Consider the following 14,443-nt stretch of genomic DNA (forward strand, 5'->3'; position numbering starts at 1 on the left):
AGTTATGTAATACTCCTATCTTCACTTTAACATTTCTTAAATGATGAGGTTATGAGTAATTTTTATGGCCTTTTTTGCATATTTACCATAAGACCATTAGAAATGCAATCTCCGAGCTTGCTCCACCATTCAAGGGGATCATAATGGATCCAAGATTCCTCATAACCACTTTCTCACCCTTCTCCCATGACCCTCGATTCACCTACTGATCAAAAATCTATCTAATTCAACCGTAAATGTACATCAGAACTCTACCTCCATAGCTATCTCTGACAATGAGCTCTAAAGACTCACAACCCTCTGAGAGAAAAAAATCTTCCACATCTCAGTCTTAAATTGGTATCCCTTTATTCTGAGACAATGTCCTCTGGTCCTACATTTTATCATGAGGGAAAACTTTTTGTCAGCATTTAACCAGTCAAGTCCTGTAAGAAACTTGTTTCAATGAAATCATCTCTCATTCTTCTAAACTCCAATGAGTAGAGTCCCAGACTGTTCAGCCTTTGCACATAAGGCAGTCTCTCTGCACCAGGGATAATCCTAGTGAACCTTCTCTGAACTTCCTCCAATGAAGTAATATTTTTCCCTAAATAAATGGACCAAAACTGCTTACAGTACTCCAGATGCAGTCCCACCAGCACCTTGAACACTTACAGTAAGACTTCCCCACTCTTATACTCCAACCTCCTTGAAATGCAAGCCAACATTTCGTTAGCCTTCCTGATTATCTGCTGTTCCTGTGTGTTAGCTTCCTGTGTTTTGTGCACAACTAACCCCAAGCCCCTTGGCGTTGCAGCTTTCTGCAATTCCTCTTAAGTCGTACTCTGTTCTTTTATTCTGCTTCCAAAATGAAAAACTGCACATTTTTCTACATTACACACCATTTATCAACTTTTTTCCCCACTTATTCAACCTATTAATATCTCCCTGTAAACTTTATGCACTCCTCTCACAACCTGCCTTTCTACCTATGTTGGCATCATCTGCAAATTTGGACACAGTACATTTACGTCCTTTCTTCAAGTCATTCATTTTTATTGTAAACAGTTGCAATCCCAGCACTGATCCCTGTCGGACCCCACAAATCACAGATTGTCAGCCTTAAAAAGACCCTTATCCCTACTCACTGTTTCCTGCTCATAATCAAATTTGTTATCCATGCAAATATACTACCTCCAACACCATGGGTCTTATCTGATGACTTAGCCTTTTGTGAGGTACCTTGTTGAATGCCTTCTGAAAGTCCAGATATACCATACCTACTCTATCCACTCTGGTTGAGATTTCCTTGAATAAGAAAAACAATGATAAAACTCAGACAGAATTTCTCTTTCAAGAAGCCATGCTGACTCTGCTTGATTCGATTGTGATTTGCCAATACCGCCTTAACAATCGATTCCGATAATTTTCCAAAATAGATGTTAGACTAATCGACCTATAGTTATCTGCTTTTTGACTCCCTACTAATGTAATTCTTCCCATCTCTCAAACAGATGCACAGACACAAGCTGACTCGCTGATGTTTCTGAACTGTAAGAAGAGATTTTTCCAAAGTTATCTAATCAGCTGCTTAAACAGCTTAAAATGTTTTTTTTTAGATCCGAAATCTTGGAGACTGCCAAAAATAAAACTGGCCTTCCACTGTGTGAATCTATTATTTTTCTGAACTTAACCTGCTTGTGGCCCTGACCTCGCTTTCTGCAGGTCATAGCAGCTCAACTTTGTAAACATTTCAGCAATTATCTCAACAGGTAACGTACCTACTCAGTTAACTTAAGCCATATGCTTCATTAGAAATGCTGAGACTGTTCAAAATTACTGCTTTTAAAAAAAGTCACCTGTAGAACTAAAATGAAAAACCCATTTCCCTCTACGTTAGAATAAAGTCCCCAAATAATTGTACCATATTATAAATCTTCATTGCAGCATGGATCACCAAGTGTCAAAATGCAGGCACAGCAAGTAGTTAGGAAAGCAAATGGAATGTTGGGCTATATTGCAAGGGATTGGTGTATAAAAGTAGGGAAGTACAGGGCATTTGTGGAACTACACTGGAGTACTGTGTACAGTTTTGTTGACATACTTAAGGAGAGACATATTGGAAGCCATTCAGAGTAAGTCTCTGGGCTGACTCCTGGGTGAAGGATGTTTCTTATGACGAATGGTTAATCAAGTGAAACCTACAATCATTGGAGTTGAGAAAAATGAGAGGTGACCTTATTGAAACACCAAAGAGTCTGTGGGGCTTCACAGAGTAGATGCTGTGTGAATGTTTCTTTCCATGGGCGATCTGAAAGGCAAAAATGCTATTTAAAAATAAATGGTCACCTACTTACGAGAGAGGTGAGGAGGACTCTTTTCCTCACAGAGAGTTGTTTGAGTTTGGATTTTGGGCCCCATCGGACTGTGCAGATTGACTCATTTAATCTATTTAAGGCTGCATTAGACAGATCTTTGATTGATCAGAAGTTAAGGAATATACGGACATTTGGGCAGTGGAATTTAAGTCACAGCCATGATCTTAATAAATGGTGGAGCAAACACAATGGAACAAATGGCATATGTCTGATTCGAAAGTTTAAGAAATAATGGTTAAGAAAGCTCCACATAGCAGTTCTAAGAAAAAATGAGAACACAGAATTGAAGGTGGCCTTATGATCGTAGAATTCCAACAGTGTGGAAACATGTCATTTGGCCTAATGAGTCCACACCGAACAGCATCCAACCATGACCCATCCCCCTACACTTCACTTGGCTAACCTACCTAGCCTGCACATCCCGGAACACTATGTGCAATTTAGCATGACCAATCTGCTTAACTTGCACATCTTTGGAAAGTGTGAGGAACCCATGCAGACACTGGGAGAACATCCGCATCCGCCATGACCAGGGCCTCCAAGCCCTCCGTTTCTTCCTCTCCCGACATCCCCAACAGTACCCATCCACCGACACCCTCACACTTAACAATTTCTCCTTCGAATCCTTCCACTTCCTCCAGACCAAAGGGGTAGCCATGGGCACCTGTATGGGCCCCAGCTATGCCTGTCTCTTTGTTGGCTACGTAGAGCAGTTGATCTTCTGTAATTACACTGGCACCACTCCCCACCTCTTCCTCCGCTACATTGATGACTGCATTGGTGCCACCTCGTGCTCCCGCGAGGAGGTTGAGCAATTCATCAACTTCACCAACACATTCCACCCTGACCTTAAATTTACCTGGAACATCTCTGACACCTCCCTCCCCTTCCTGGACCTCTCCATCTCCATTAATGACTACCGACTTGACATGGACATATTTTACAAACCCACCGACTCCAACAGCTACCTGGATTACACCTCTTCCCACCCTAACTCCTGCAAAAATGCCATCCCATACTCCCAATTCCTCCACCTCTGCTGTATCTGCTCCCAGGAGGACCAGTTCCACCACAGAACACACCAGATGGCCTCCTTCTTTAGAGACCGCAATTTCCCTTCCCACGCATCTCGTCCACATCCCGCACCTCCGCCCTCAGACCCCACCCCTCCAACTATAACAAGGACAGAACGCCCCTGGTGTTCACCTTCCACCCTACCAACCTTCGCGTAAACCAAATCATCCGCCGACATTTCCGCTACCTCCAAACTGACCCCATCACCAAGGATATATTTCTCTCCCCACTCCTTTCCGCCTTCCGCAAAGACTGTTCCCTCCATGACTACCTGGTCAGGTCCAGGCCCCCTAACAATTCACCCTCCCTTCCTGGTACCCTCCCCTGCCACCGCAGGAACTGTAAAACCTGTGCCCACACCTCCTCCCTCACCTCCATCCAAGGCCCTAAAGGAGCCTTCCACATCCATCAAAGTTTTACCTGCACATCCACTAATATCATTTATTGTATCAGTTGCTCCCGATGCGGTCTCTTCTACATTAGGGAGACTGGACACCTCCTAGCGGAGCGCTTTAGGAAACATCTCCGGGACACCCGCACCAATCAACCACACCGCCCCGTGGCCCAACATTCAACTCCCCCTCCCACTCTGCCAAGGACATGGAGGTCCTGGGCTTCCTTCACCACTGCTCCCTCACCACACGACGCCTGGAGGAAGAACGCCTCATCTTCCGCCTCGGAACACTTCAACCCCAGGGCATCAATGTGGACTTCAACAGTTTCCTCATTTCCCCTTCCCCCACCTCACCCCAGTTCCAAACTTCCAGCTCAGCACTGTCCCCATGACTTGTCCGGACTTGTCCTATCTGCCTATCTTCTTTTCCAGCTATCCACTCCACCCTCCTCCCTGACCTATCCCCTTCACCCCTCCCCCACTCACCTATTGTACTCTATGCTACTTTCTCCCCAGCCCCACCCTCCTCTTATTTATCTCTCCACCTTTCAGGCACTCTGCCTGTATTCCTGATGAAGGGCTTTTGCCTGAAACGTCGATTTTACTGCTCCTCGGATGCTGTCTGAACTGCTTTGCTTTTCCAGCACCACTAATCCAGAATCTGGTTTCCAGCATCTGCAGTCATTGTTTTTACCACTGGGAGAACATGCAGACTCCACACAGACAGTTGCCTGAGGGTGGAATCGAACCCAGGTCCCTGGCGCTAACCACTGAGCCACTGTACATTTATCCTAACATGGACAATCTACATAGTGTGATGCAGGATACAAGCCAATCGTAACATGCAGCTAGCACTAACTGCAGTATTGAATTTCTGCATGTTTTACCTGGAAGCCAATGTTTTGAAATGTGAACAAATGTTAAAGTTAGCCTGCGCCTTTCAAAGGAGAAGACCAAGATAGCTACAGCAGGCGGTGGAATTTCTTGTACAATTCACTCTCCTGTGGAAAACGACTGAAAAATGATACAATATAGAGGGAGCAAGCTCAAAGTTTCCCAAAAGCTGCTTTGGACACATTAATAGAGCGTGTGGAAAGGCTACTATTCACATCTTTGAGCTAGACAGCTAATCATGGCAGTCACATCATCCAAACACATTGCGCAACATTATTGACAGCTTTGTCTCTCTCTAACAGAAAAAGATAATTCAACCCAAGTAGCAGAAGGGGGCTAGTTGCATGCTTGCACATCATTGTTGTCATGGAGAAGTTGCTGAACCCTATCCAACAGAGGGCATGGCAAGAAATGCGTTTGAACCATTAACTCGATATTACACTCATATACAGCCTTTATATATTCCACTTGCTTCTCAGTTCGTAATCTCTTCTGATTTGATAGCTATAGATGATATGAGCGTACTTCTGATTTTCTCCTCTCCTCACTTTATCCTCCTTCCATGTTTTCTTTTAGTTACCCAACTGTCTTGGTAGTCAGGAAAGAGCAAAAAGAGGAACAGCAACACACAAATTATGACTAAGAAGTCTTCCTACTTAATTCACACCCGCAGCCATCAGCTCAGATACTGACACTGCATCTAATTTAAAGCACAGGCATGTATTGAGAAACTGGTAACAAGTAACCCACAGGAAAGAGTCACAGTGAAGAGGTGAACCTTCTGGAAGGTGAAGTCACACATGGTTCTGCAGAGGACTCAGATGAGTAATTCAATAGGCCAGGCTATCATGAAAAGCAAATGTGCACGAACAATGGAATACTTCTAGCATTGACAGGCCTGCCTGCTTGTTTGTAAACAATGTGAAAGAGTAATAAATAGTTTGTCATTAGCTTTGTACATAGATCCATGTAGAGCTGACAGTCCATCCTTCTCAGTCTTGAAGTGGTGCCCAACTCCATTAGCACACTTGTAACCCCAAATAGGATATGCAGCATCTGATGCTGGTCAATGTCCATTGCACTGCAAGTTGCCCTAAGTCTTGTAGGTTATCACAACTGTCGAAGAATTTTGACACCCAGCAGTTACTATGGTTGCTGTGGCAATGTCTTTGGGTTTGGTAATTATTACATGGAGCACAAAGTTGCTATCTTTTCTCAGGAATAATCATTTGTCCTCCTATAACTTCCACCAAGTCAATCTTTGTTGCAGGTCAGTCAGCTAGGCCAGACTGCTGCTGTCTTGTGATGCAATAATGCTGTCTGGAGATGGAGTCGGCTCAGAGCTCCTCAAGAAATTCCTCAAAGGACCTGCTACAAGTGCTGGGGTAGCACAACATAGGAGTAGTAGGAAAGCAAGCATTCATGGCAAGTAGACATAATAATTTTGCGTGACAGTAATTAGTTTACTTTTGTATACAAAATGGCCTGGTTGGAATTATAAATGAGTTTGAAGTTTTATTTCGTGTTGGCTTGTAAGTTTGCACTGTGGCCAGGCAGATGCTATGATGATCAATGGCAGAGGGAAAGTAAGGTTAGGGCTGTTCATGAATAAGGAATTGGAACTACAGATACTAGTAACTCAATCTAATGCACTGTTGCCACAAACAGCTGTCATTAAAGAGATTGTTTATAAGACTTAATCTCTTACTTTCCTATCTCCTGCTCAGTAATTTACCGATGGTAATGCAGTGTCCTCATGATAGTCAGGTTTTGTAATATTCAAGTAAACAAACATGAATGTTGACCCCTGTTCTGCCAAGTACTCTGGTCCAAGCATAGTTGCTTCAGCATGCCTGTTCAATAACATTTCATGTGAAAGCAATGCTTTCAAGAAGGCTTTCAATAAAGTCCATATAAAAATTAGCATGTACGCCTAATGCATGTAATGCTGCCTGGGTGTGTGTAAACTGTACATTAGAGTTATGAGCCCTCTTCCAAAGACATCTTCCCAACTGCACTTTGTGTGTACCTACACCAGATGGATTAAAAAGACATCTTGCCATTACCATCTCTAGTACAATTAGAGCCAAGAAACAAATGCCAACTTTGCCAGTGATACTCACGTCCCACAGTCAAATAACAATATATCCCTCACCATCCAGTAGGTACACTGTGGTTTGTCATGATGCCTCAAGTGCAGGTGGCACAGCAAATTCAAGCAAAGTAAAAGTATAATAACTATTGTCAGGGTGCTAGGCATGGACATGGGATATTCTGTGTCTGATCAAAAGCCAGCTGAAGGCAGCGGAAATCCTTTTTGTTGGGCGACATCTTAGAATTGACAAGTGGTGCCTACAACTGCACGGGTGTGCAGTCAACTTGTACATGGCATAACCCGTAATCCCAGAAAAACCAGCTCTCCTAATTCATAAATATTCATAATTAAATCATTATAGTCATCCTCACAGCTACTGACAATGCATTCTTTTCCCTGTTGTGATGTTTAATTTTGGTTGCATCAGCTGGCATATTTCACCTGTTCCAAAAGTACAGAAGTTCATTTATTGCTCCTGATTGAGGTTCAGATAAACAAATTGCACCTTTGAATTGATAGGCTGTCCCTCCTTTTTTTTAAGCAGCTTTTCCAGCTCTGATTGCAACCTATTTATTATACAAATCATGCCATATTCCAAAAAGAAATGCTTCAGCATCTCTAGTGCATCAACATCTTGGAACGACATTTTGTGCAGATGCTTTGAAGGCCGAACTAAGTCTTTAGGTCCCTGCCAGATCCTTCCCTTCAGCAGTTAATAACATTAAAGAATGCTGAAAGGCACAAACACTGATACAATGATAGTAACAGACAGTCGAAATCAATCAACAAATAGTCTGACTGTAAATGATGACAGGAGAGGGTATTAGTTGGAGTATTATGTTCAAAAATGGCAGCTGAGGTACATCTTGCTAATAGAGGTTGACTGACATCTATCTGCATTTTTCTGGCAGATACTGATATATGCCATCCAGCACGACTCCCATCAGAAATGTGCACGTGAGCCGTGGACATTATTGTCAATGTCTCAGCGTAACAACTGGTTCCAAGAAAACGACAGATCTGAACTTTGTGCCAAGCAAGTAGAAATAAAGGGAATGGACTCAAAAGACTGTAACATGGAGTCTTCTAAAGTTCATAAGGTGGAAAGAAATAGATTTGGTTTACTTGAACTTTCAGAAGGCTTTCAATAAGGTCCATATAAAAAGTAGCATGTACGCCTAAAGCATATGGCATTGGGGGTAGTGTACTGACATGCATTGAGAATTGGTTGGCAGACAGGAAACAAAGACCAGGAATGAATGGGCCTTTTTCCAAATAGCAGGCAGTGACTCATGGGGTAGCACAGGGATTAATTGTGTGGAGAATTCACAATACATTTAATGATTTAGATGAGGAAACTAATTGTAATACCTCCAGGTTTACAGACAACACAACACTAAGTGGGAAGGGTGAACTATGAGAAGGATGTAGAGATGCTTCAGTGTGAATTTGGACAGGCAGAGTCATTGGGCAAATGCATGGAAAATGAATTGCAATATTGTAAGATGTGGGAATATCCGCTTTCGTAACAAACACTGAAAGGCGATTATTATCAAACTGGTGATAAATTGGGAAAGGAAAAGATGCAACGAGATCTCGGTGTCCTTATAAACCAGTCGCTAAAAGTAAACATGTGGATGCAGGATGCAATGAAGAAGACAAATATCAAGAGGATTTGAGTCCAGGAGCAGGAATGTCTTGCTGCAATTGTACAGAGCCTTGCTGAGACCACACTTGGGTATATTGTATGCAGCATTGGTCTGCTTATCTGAGGAAGGATGTTCTGGTTAGGGAGGAAGTGGAACAAAAGTTTACCAGACTGATTACTGGGATGGCAGAACTGATCTATGAGGGGAGACAGGATGAGCAATGTCTATATTGACGAGAGTTGAGAAGAATTGGTGGGGAGAGGGTTTCTCATAGACACTATACAATTCTAACATATCTAAGCATGAAAAATGCAGGAAAGATGTTACCAATAACCAGGGCATCCAGAATCAGGGTGACAGTTCAAGGATGTGTGGTCGGCCATTTAGGACTGAGATGAGGAGAACTTTTTTCACCTAGAGAGTGGTGAGCCTGAGGCATTCTCTGTCACAGAAAGCACCTGAGGTCAAAACATTGAATGTTTTCAAGAAGGAGTTAGATATAATTCTTAGGGTAAAAAGGATCAAAGGGAGAAATTAGTACCATGTACTGAGTTGGGTGATTAGGCATGATCATAATGAATAGTGGAACAGGTTTGGAGAGCCAAATGGCCTACTCCTGCTCTGGTTTTCTAAGTTTCTATGTTGGGGTTCTTGACACAGATGTCAGCTTTTCAACATACACAATGTTTCAGACAAAGGTACAAATAATAGTGCAAACATTCAAGCTTGCAAGCGACTCTACGACAACAGAAGTTATGTAGCTGGAAGGACTAAATTACAATATAAATACGCTGACACAATTATGAGCAAAAATGTGACATAGTCCACTACAAATGCAAGATTGATGCATTGGAATATTTTCTTAAATGTGATATTAGGAGCTGCAGAAGAGGAAAGTATTCTCAATGTCCAGTTCCAGAAATTATTGAATTTTGTTATTATTGAAAACAGAACTAGCATTCAGGTACAAAAAAACATGAAATCAATACTAATGGATTGCTTGACATTTAGCATGAAGGGTGTGGAGTTCAAAATTGAGGAAATACTGCATTAAGCATTAGTCCGATCTTATCGAGCCTACTGTGTTGCAAATTTCAGGAAAAATATACTTGCTTCAGAGAGGTTCTTACTGTAGCTCAAATGAAGAAAGGTTGCATTAATGTGGCGTGTGTTTAGTTTAGATGGTTGACAGGTGTTCTGTCTGAATTGCATAAAATGATAAAAGCATTCAATGGAGTGGAAACAGGGAAGGCATTTCTGCCATTCAAGTAAAATGGAACAAAAGGGAAAACCTTAAAAATAGAGTGGAAGAGGGAGAATAATAAGCAGCTTTTCATCCAAAGGATAGATGAAATGAAATTATTTGCCCCCAACCATCCCAATCAAAGGCTTTGGATATTGCATTAATTGAAATTTTCAAGACGAAGATTTCTAGATTTTTTTATAATGGTGTTAAAACTGGGCAAATAGAGTTGAGGTATTGAGCAGCCATGGCCTGTCTGAATAGCTGACAACAGCGAAAGACTGCAGAACTTAACTCTGCCCCTGTGTTCCATTATTCAGCCTGGACAACCTAACTTAGCATCAAGAATGGAAATACAGTTTTATTACACCCACATATACTTGAGTGATTTTGCTAATGTACTGACATTTAGTGTTGAAATGAACACACCACTTTGTTAATTTCTGCAAAGTTAATTTTACATTGGACTACTGTGTGGGAAACTTTCATCACAATTGTCTAGGATGAATTTAAACTCAATGTTTTACCAAATGCACAACCTACTGCTCATATGGGACCTAGAGATGAAAGGCTGGCTGCCACCACATCACAGGAGGGGAGGTAAAGAGAAATGAAATTTGGATGAGTGCAAGCAATCGGGGTCGAAGAGTGTGGTGCTGGCAAAGCACAGCCAGTCAGGCAGCATCCAAGGAGCAGGAGAGTCGACGTTTTGAGCATAAGCTCTTCATCAGGACTCATCAGCAAGCAATCATCAACAGTCAGGATGTTGATTCCAATCAGGTCCAGGACTTCTGCAGATTTACCCAAAATGAGGTCACAGATAGATCGGTGGAAAATAATCTACCCATTTAAAATAACATCGTTTGTAGATCTTGAGTTTTGAAAAGCTATATGAAGAAATCTGTTTTGCTCAGAGAATAATTCATTCAGTATGATTGCATGAGATCATCAATGGGCATTGGTTTCTTTTTATTCCCCAAATGACTCATTGCAAGAACCCACAAAAACAGTGTTACTTTTGTTACTTATAATGGAACTATATTTTTTTTCCAATGATTCAGAACTAATTTTGCAATAGCTTTTTATTTGGTATCATGAGATATTACCTTTCCCTTTTTACATTAATTATTTTCAGGTAAAAATTAAGATTTGATAAGCAGTTTCATGTTATAAGCCTCTGGCAGTTTGTGCACCAACCCTTCAGCAGTCCATGTGGCTGATACACAAAGCAGGTTGGAGATATCAATGATAATGAGGTAATCACATCTCAGTCTTTATGTTCTAATGTTGTGAACAATTGAATTACATTTTCTTCCTTCTAGATATGATTCACATTGTGTTAGGTTTTCCCCTCAAAATCTATTTTAAAATAGTTGTTCACTACAAGCTAGAATATCAGGGCTTAATAACCTGAAAAATCTCATGATATCCTATGAAATAATAGTTGCAAACATTACAAGCAGTTTGAAAGGAAATAGTTTAAAGAAGTAATGCATACACATCACAAGTAGACCTTTATTTACATTGAACAGACCTTTCTGTTAAATTTCTGTCATTTCCTACATATAATCTGGTTAAAGTTGCATCAAAAACAAGATTAATATTTAAACTGTAAAACAACATAAAAAAAAGTGCTCCATGTAAAAACTCAGAATAGTAAGTACTTATTTTTTTTCAAATACTGGAAGATTTGGCATTTTTTCCCATTATTGTCAGATTTTGTTTCACTTTTCTGGCTTTTCTTTTACTCAAGTCTAACAAATATTTAGATTTAATATAGTTTAACATTAGTTTAATATAGTTTACCACAATACTTAATTAACAATTAATGACACGTACTTTTACATTTGTTAACAAGTTAATAAGTTTTTTTTCAGAAAATGTAATCAATTATCTTTGAAGAATAAAAATGTGAATAGGCTTGATTGATTAATTGGTTATAAATATAATGAAAATTTCTGCTTTCTGTACATCAAAATTTTGCAATTTGTCAATGTTCTATCCAAATATAAAATGTGCAAATGTCCTGCAATTCTGCACAGGCGCGATGTCAGTATTCATCAGAATCGAAGACAATCTGGACTAGATATGAATTTCTGCAATTGATTAAAGCTTGCTTTAATGTCATGTTGACATTGCTGCTCAGACAGAAAATCACATTATTCTGAGCTGAGAAGCTGTCTGGTGAAAACAAGCATGTTCACAATTAGAAACTGCATATGTTATAGTGAAAAATCTTGAAAACCTCATATCACAGAAGTTTCGAGCCACCCAGTAGAGCAAAGTGTCTGCTACTTGTTTGATAAAGCTTTAAAGGACCCTATTTTAAACTGTAGTCAATCATTCTATACTTCAATAGGATAAAATGCATTATCCCATGATTTGTCAAGTCGTCAAATGAGCTATGCTTAGCTTCCAATGAAAATTATCTGTATCTAATCTTATTTTTACAAAAAGAAGCTACATTTTTATTTCACTAGTCCTACATCTAAAAAAAGAATGTAACGTGATGGCAACTATTAGAATCTGAGGACTTTTAAATGAACCATCTGTAACATGTTGGCTGCAAAGTTTTAAAGATTTAACTGCAAAGTACACAAACTTCAACATGTCCCAGAGTCAACCGAAAAAAATAGTGCAAAATACAAACAACAACAAAATATCTCATCATGTGTATGCATTCTTCTGCCCTGTACCTTTACTTTGAGATTGCACCTTGCTCCAGGTAGAAGGCATTAGGTTTCAGAACGATTGTTCAAATTTAGGAAAATTCAAAAATATTAAAGTAGAAAAGTGTAGTGCTGGAAAAGCACAGCAGGTGAAGCAGCATCCGAGGAACAGGAAAGTCGACCTTTCAGGCCTAAGCCCTTCATTAGGAATGTGGAGGGGGAAGGGGGGCTGAGAGATAAATATGGGCATGGGGCTGGGGATGTGTGGGTTGGAAGGCGATAGATGAAAGCAATTGTGATAGGTCAGTGGGGAGGGTGAAGCGGATAGGTCGGAAGGAAGATGGACAGATAGGACAGGTCAAGAGTGCGGTGCCGAGTTGGAGGGTTGGATCTGGGAATGAGTTGGGGGCAGAGAGATTTGGAAACTGGTGAAGTCAATGTTGATGTGCTTGGGGGGGACTGGGAGGGGGAGTGAAATTGTTGGCCACAGGGCAGTGGGGTTGTATATTAAAGTCAACTGCTGAAACACTTAAGCAGGAATAAAATTTAAGCAATAGAATTCATGCATTCTGACTTGCAGTAGTGGAATTCATCACTGAAGCCAATTAATACATACGTGGGAAGAAAATTCTATGTAATACAGTTTTTAATAGCTAAAGTATCACACCAAAATAAAGCTTTTACTTTGTTCATTTACCACTTGAAACAGACAACTCCATTTTACACCAAAAATACTATTTTGTGAATAGCTTAAGAAACCAGAAAGCTACAACAATGCAACCATGGCAGTCAAACAATAACTTTTAAAATAGTAAAGGAAGCGGTCACTACTTGTGCTGCAGTTAGCATTAGAAATACTGGAAGCAGCTGCAAAAAAAAAGCTTCCTACATCCAATTGTTAAAAATCACACAATACCAGGTTATAGTCCAACAGGTTTAATTGGAAGTACACTAGCTTTCGGAGCGACGCTCCTTCAATCACCTGATGAAGGAGCGTCCCTCCGAAAGCTAGTTACTTCCAATTAAACCTGTTGGACTATAACCTGGTGTTGTGTGATTTTTAACTTTGTACACCCCAGTCCAACACCGGCATCTCCAAATCACATATCCAATTGGAAAGCAATAATTCCCTTAACTGAATAATTTTGTTCTGACAATGTATCAAGCTTAATCTTCCAGACCTTGATGTCTCTGAAACAGATTAACAAGCTCTCAAATTAAAATTCCCCAGAGTGAATGAATGCCTCCACAGCCAGAACACATCAGATCTGTTCAACATATCATTTTATGAATCCAGAAAAAAAAATGGTCAGTACTCAAACATCAATGAAACATGTAGCTCAATGACATATGGCCCTATCTGTAATTCATTCCTTTCAAACAACAACTGATAGAGACCATTTACCAATGCATAGGCAAATGCAGAGACAAGGAGCATTTTTCTGATTTCAAAGCAGCTGAAATAGCTAATTGAATAATCAAGTTTCTAATAGCATCTGCCCGAATAGAAACATTCCAGAGAGACATATCAAATGGACACATTACCACGAAGCATACACAAGTTCAAAACCACATTAATCGCTAAGTGAAATCGACAGGTTAAGTATAATTTGTAAAGATTGTATCATTTTACTTTTTCTGTATTTTGATTGTCGACTGAAATGAGAAAAAAAAACTGTTTTAAAAGCCAAGGATTGTGAATAGGATTGCTGCACTTGTCTAAAAGACAGCCAGTTATTGACACTCATTGTAGGTGCTGTTTACACAGTCAATTGTTCAAGATTTGGGGCAACTTTAGTTGCAGATGAGCTGAAGCCAAAGAGTGTATATGAATGGAGATTTGGCTGGCAACAAATAGCTGATTGATCTGGGTAATCGTGACCAGTTGCCAAAGAGAAAGGCCTTCTTCCTGCCAACAGCTACGTGACTGGCATGCAGGTAATGTGAAAGCTTGTGGGAATGAATGATCAGTTAGAAGCCATTCGATCTTCATGTGGAAAAACTGCTCTTTTTCTCTACAGTAAAAGAAAACATCTCAAGCCTGAAGAAAAGCAGTTTATCTTCCCCA

At 40.4% G+C, this 14,443-nt stretch overlaps 1 protein-coding gene across 6 annotated transcripts in view; it reads right to left on the bottom strand.

The window, feature by feature from the left end:
* prr16 (proline rich 16) overlaps positions 1 to 14,443 on the bottom strand; it is a 248,938-nt gene that overhangs the window by 81,473 nt on the left and 153,022 nt on the right. The window lies entirely within an intron of this gene.

Source organism: Chiloscyllium plagiosum, unplaced genomic scaffold (assembly GCF_037043375.1).
Source record: "Chiloscyllium plagiosum isolate Xiang-an unplaced genomic scaffold, Cpla_swu_hap1 HiC_scaffold_2, whole genome shotgun sequence".
Taxonomy (NCBI): Eukaryota; Metazoa; Chordata; class Chondrichthyes; order Orectolobiformes; family Hemiscylliidae; genus Chiloscyllium; species Chiloscyllium plagiosum.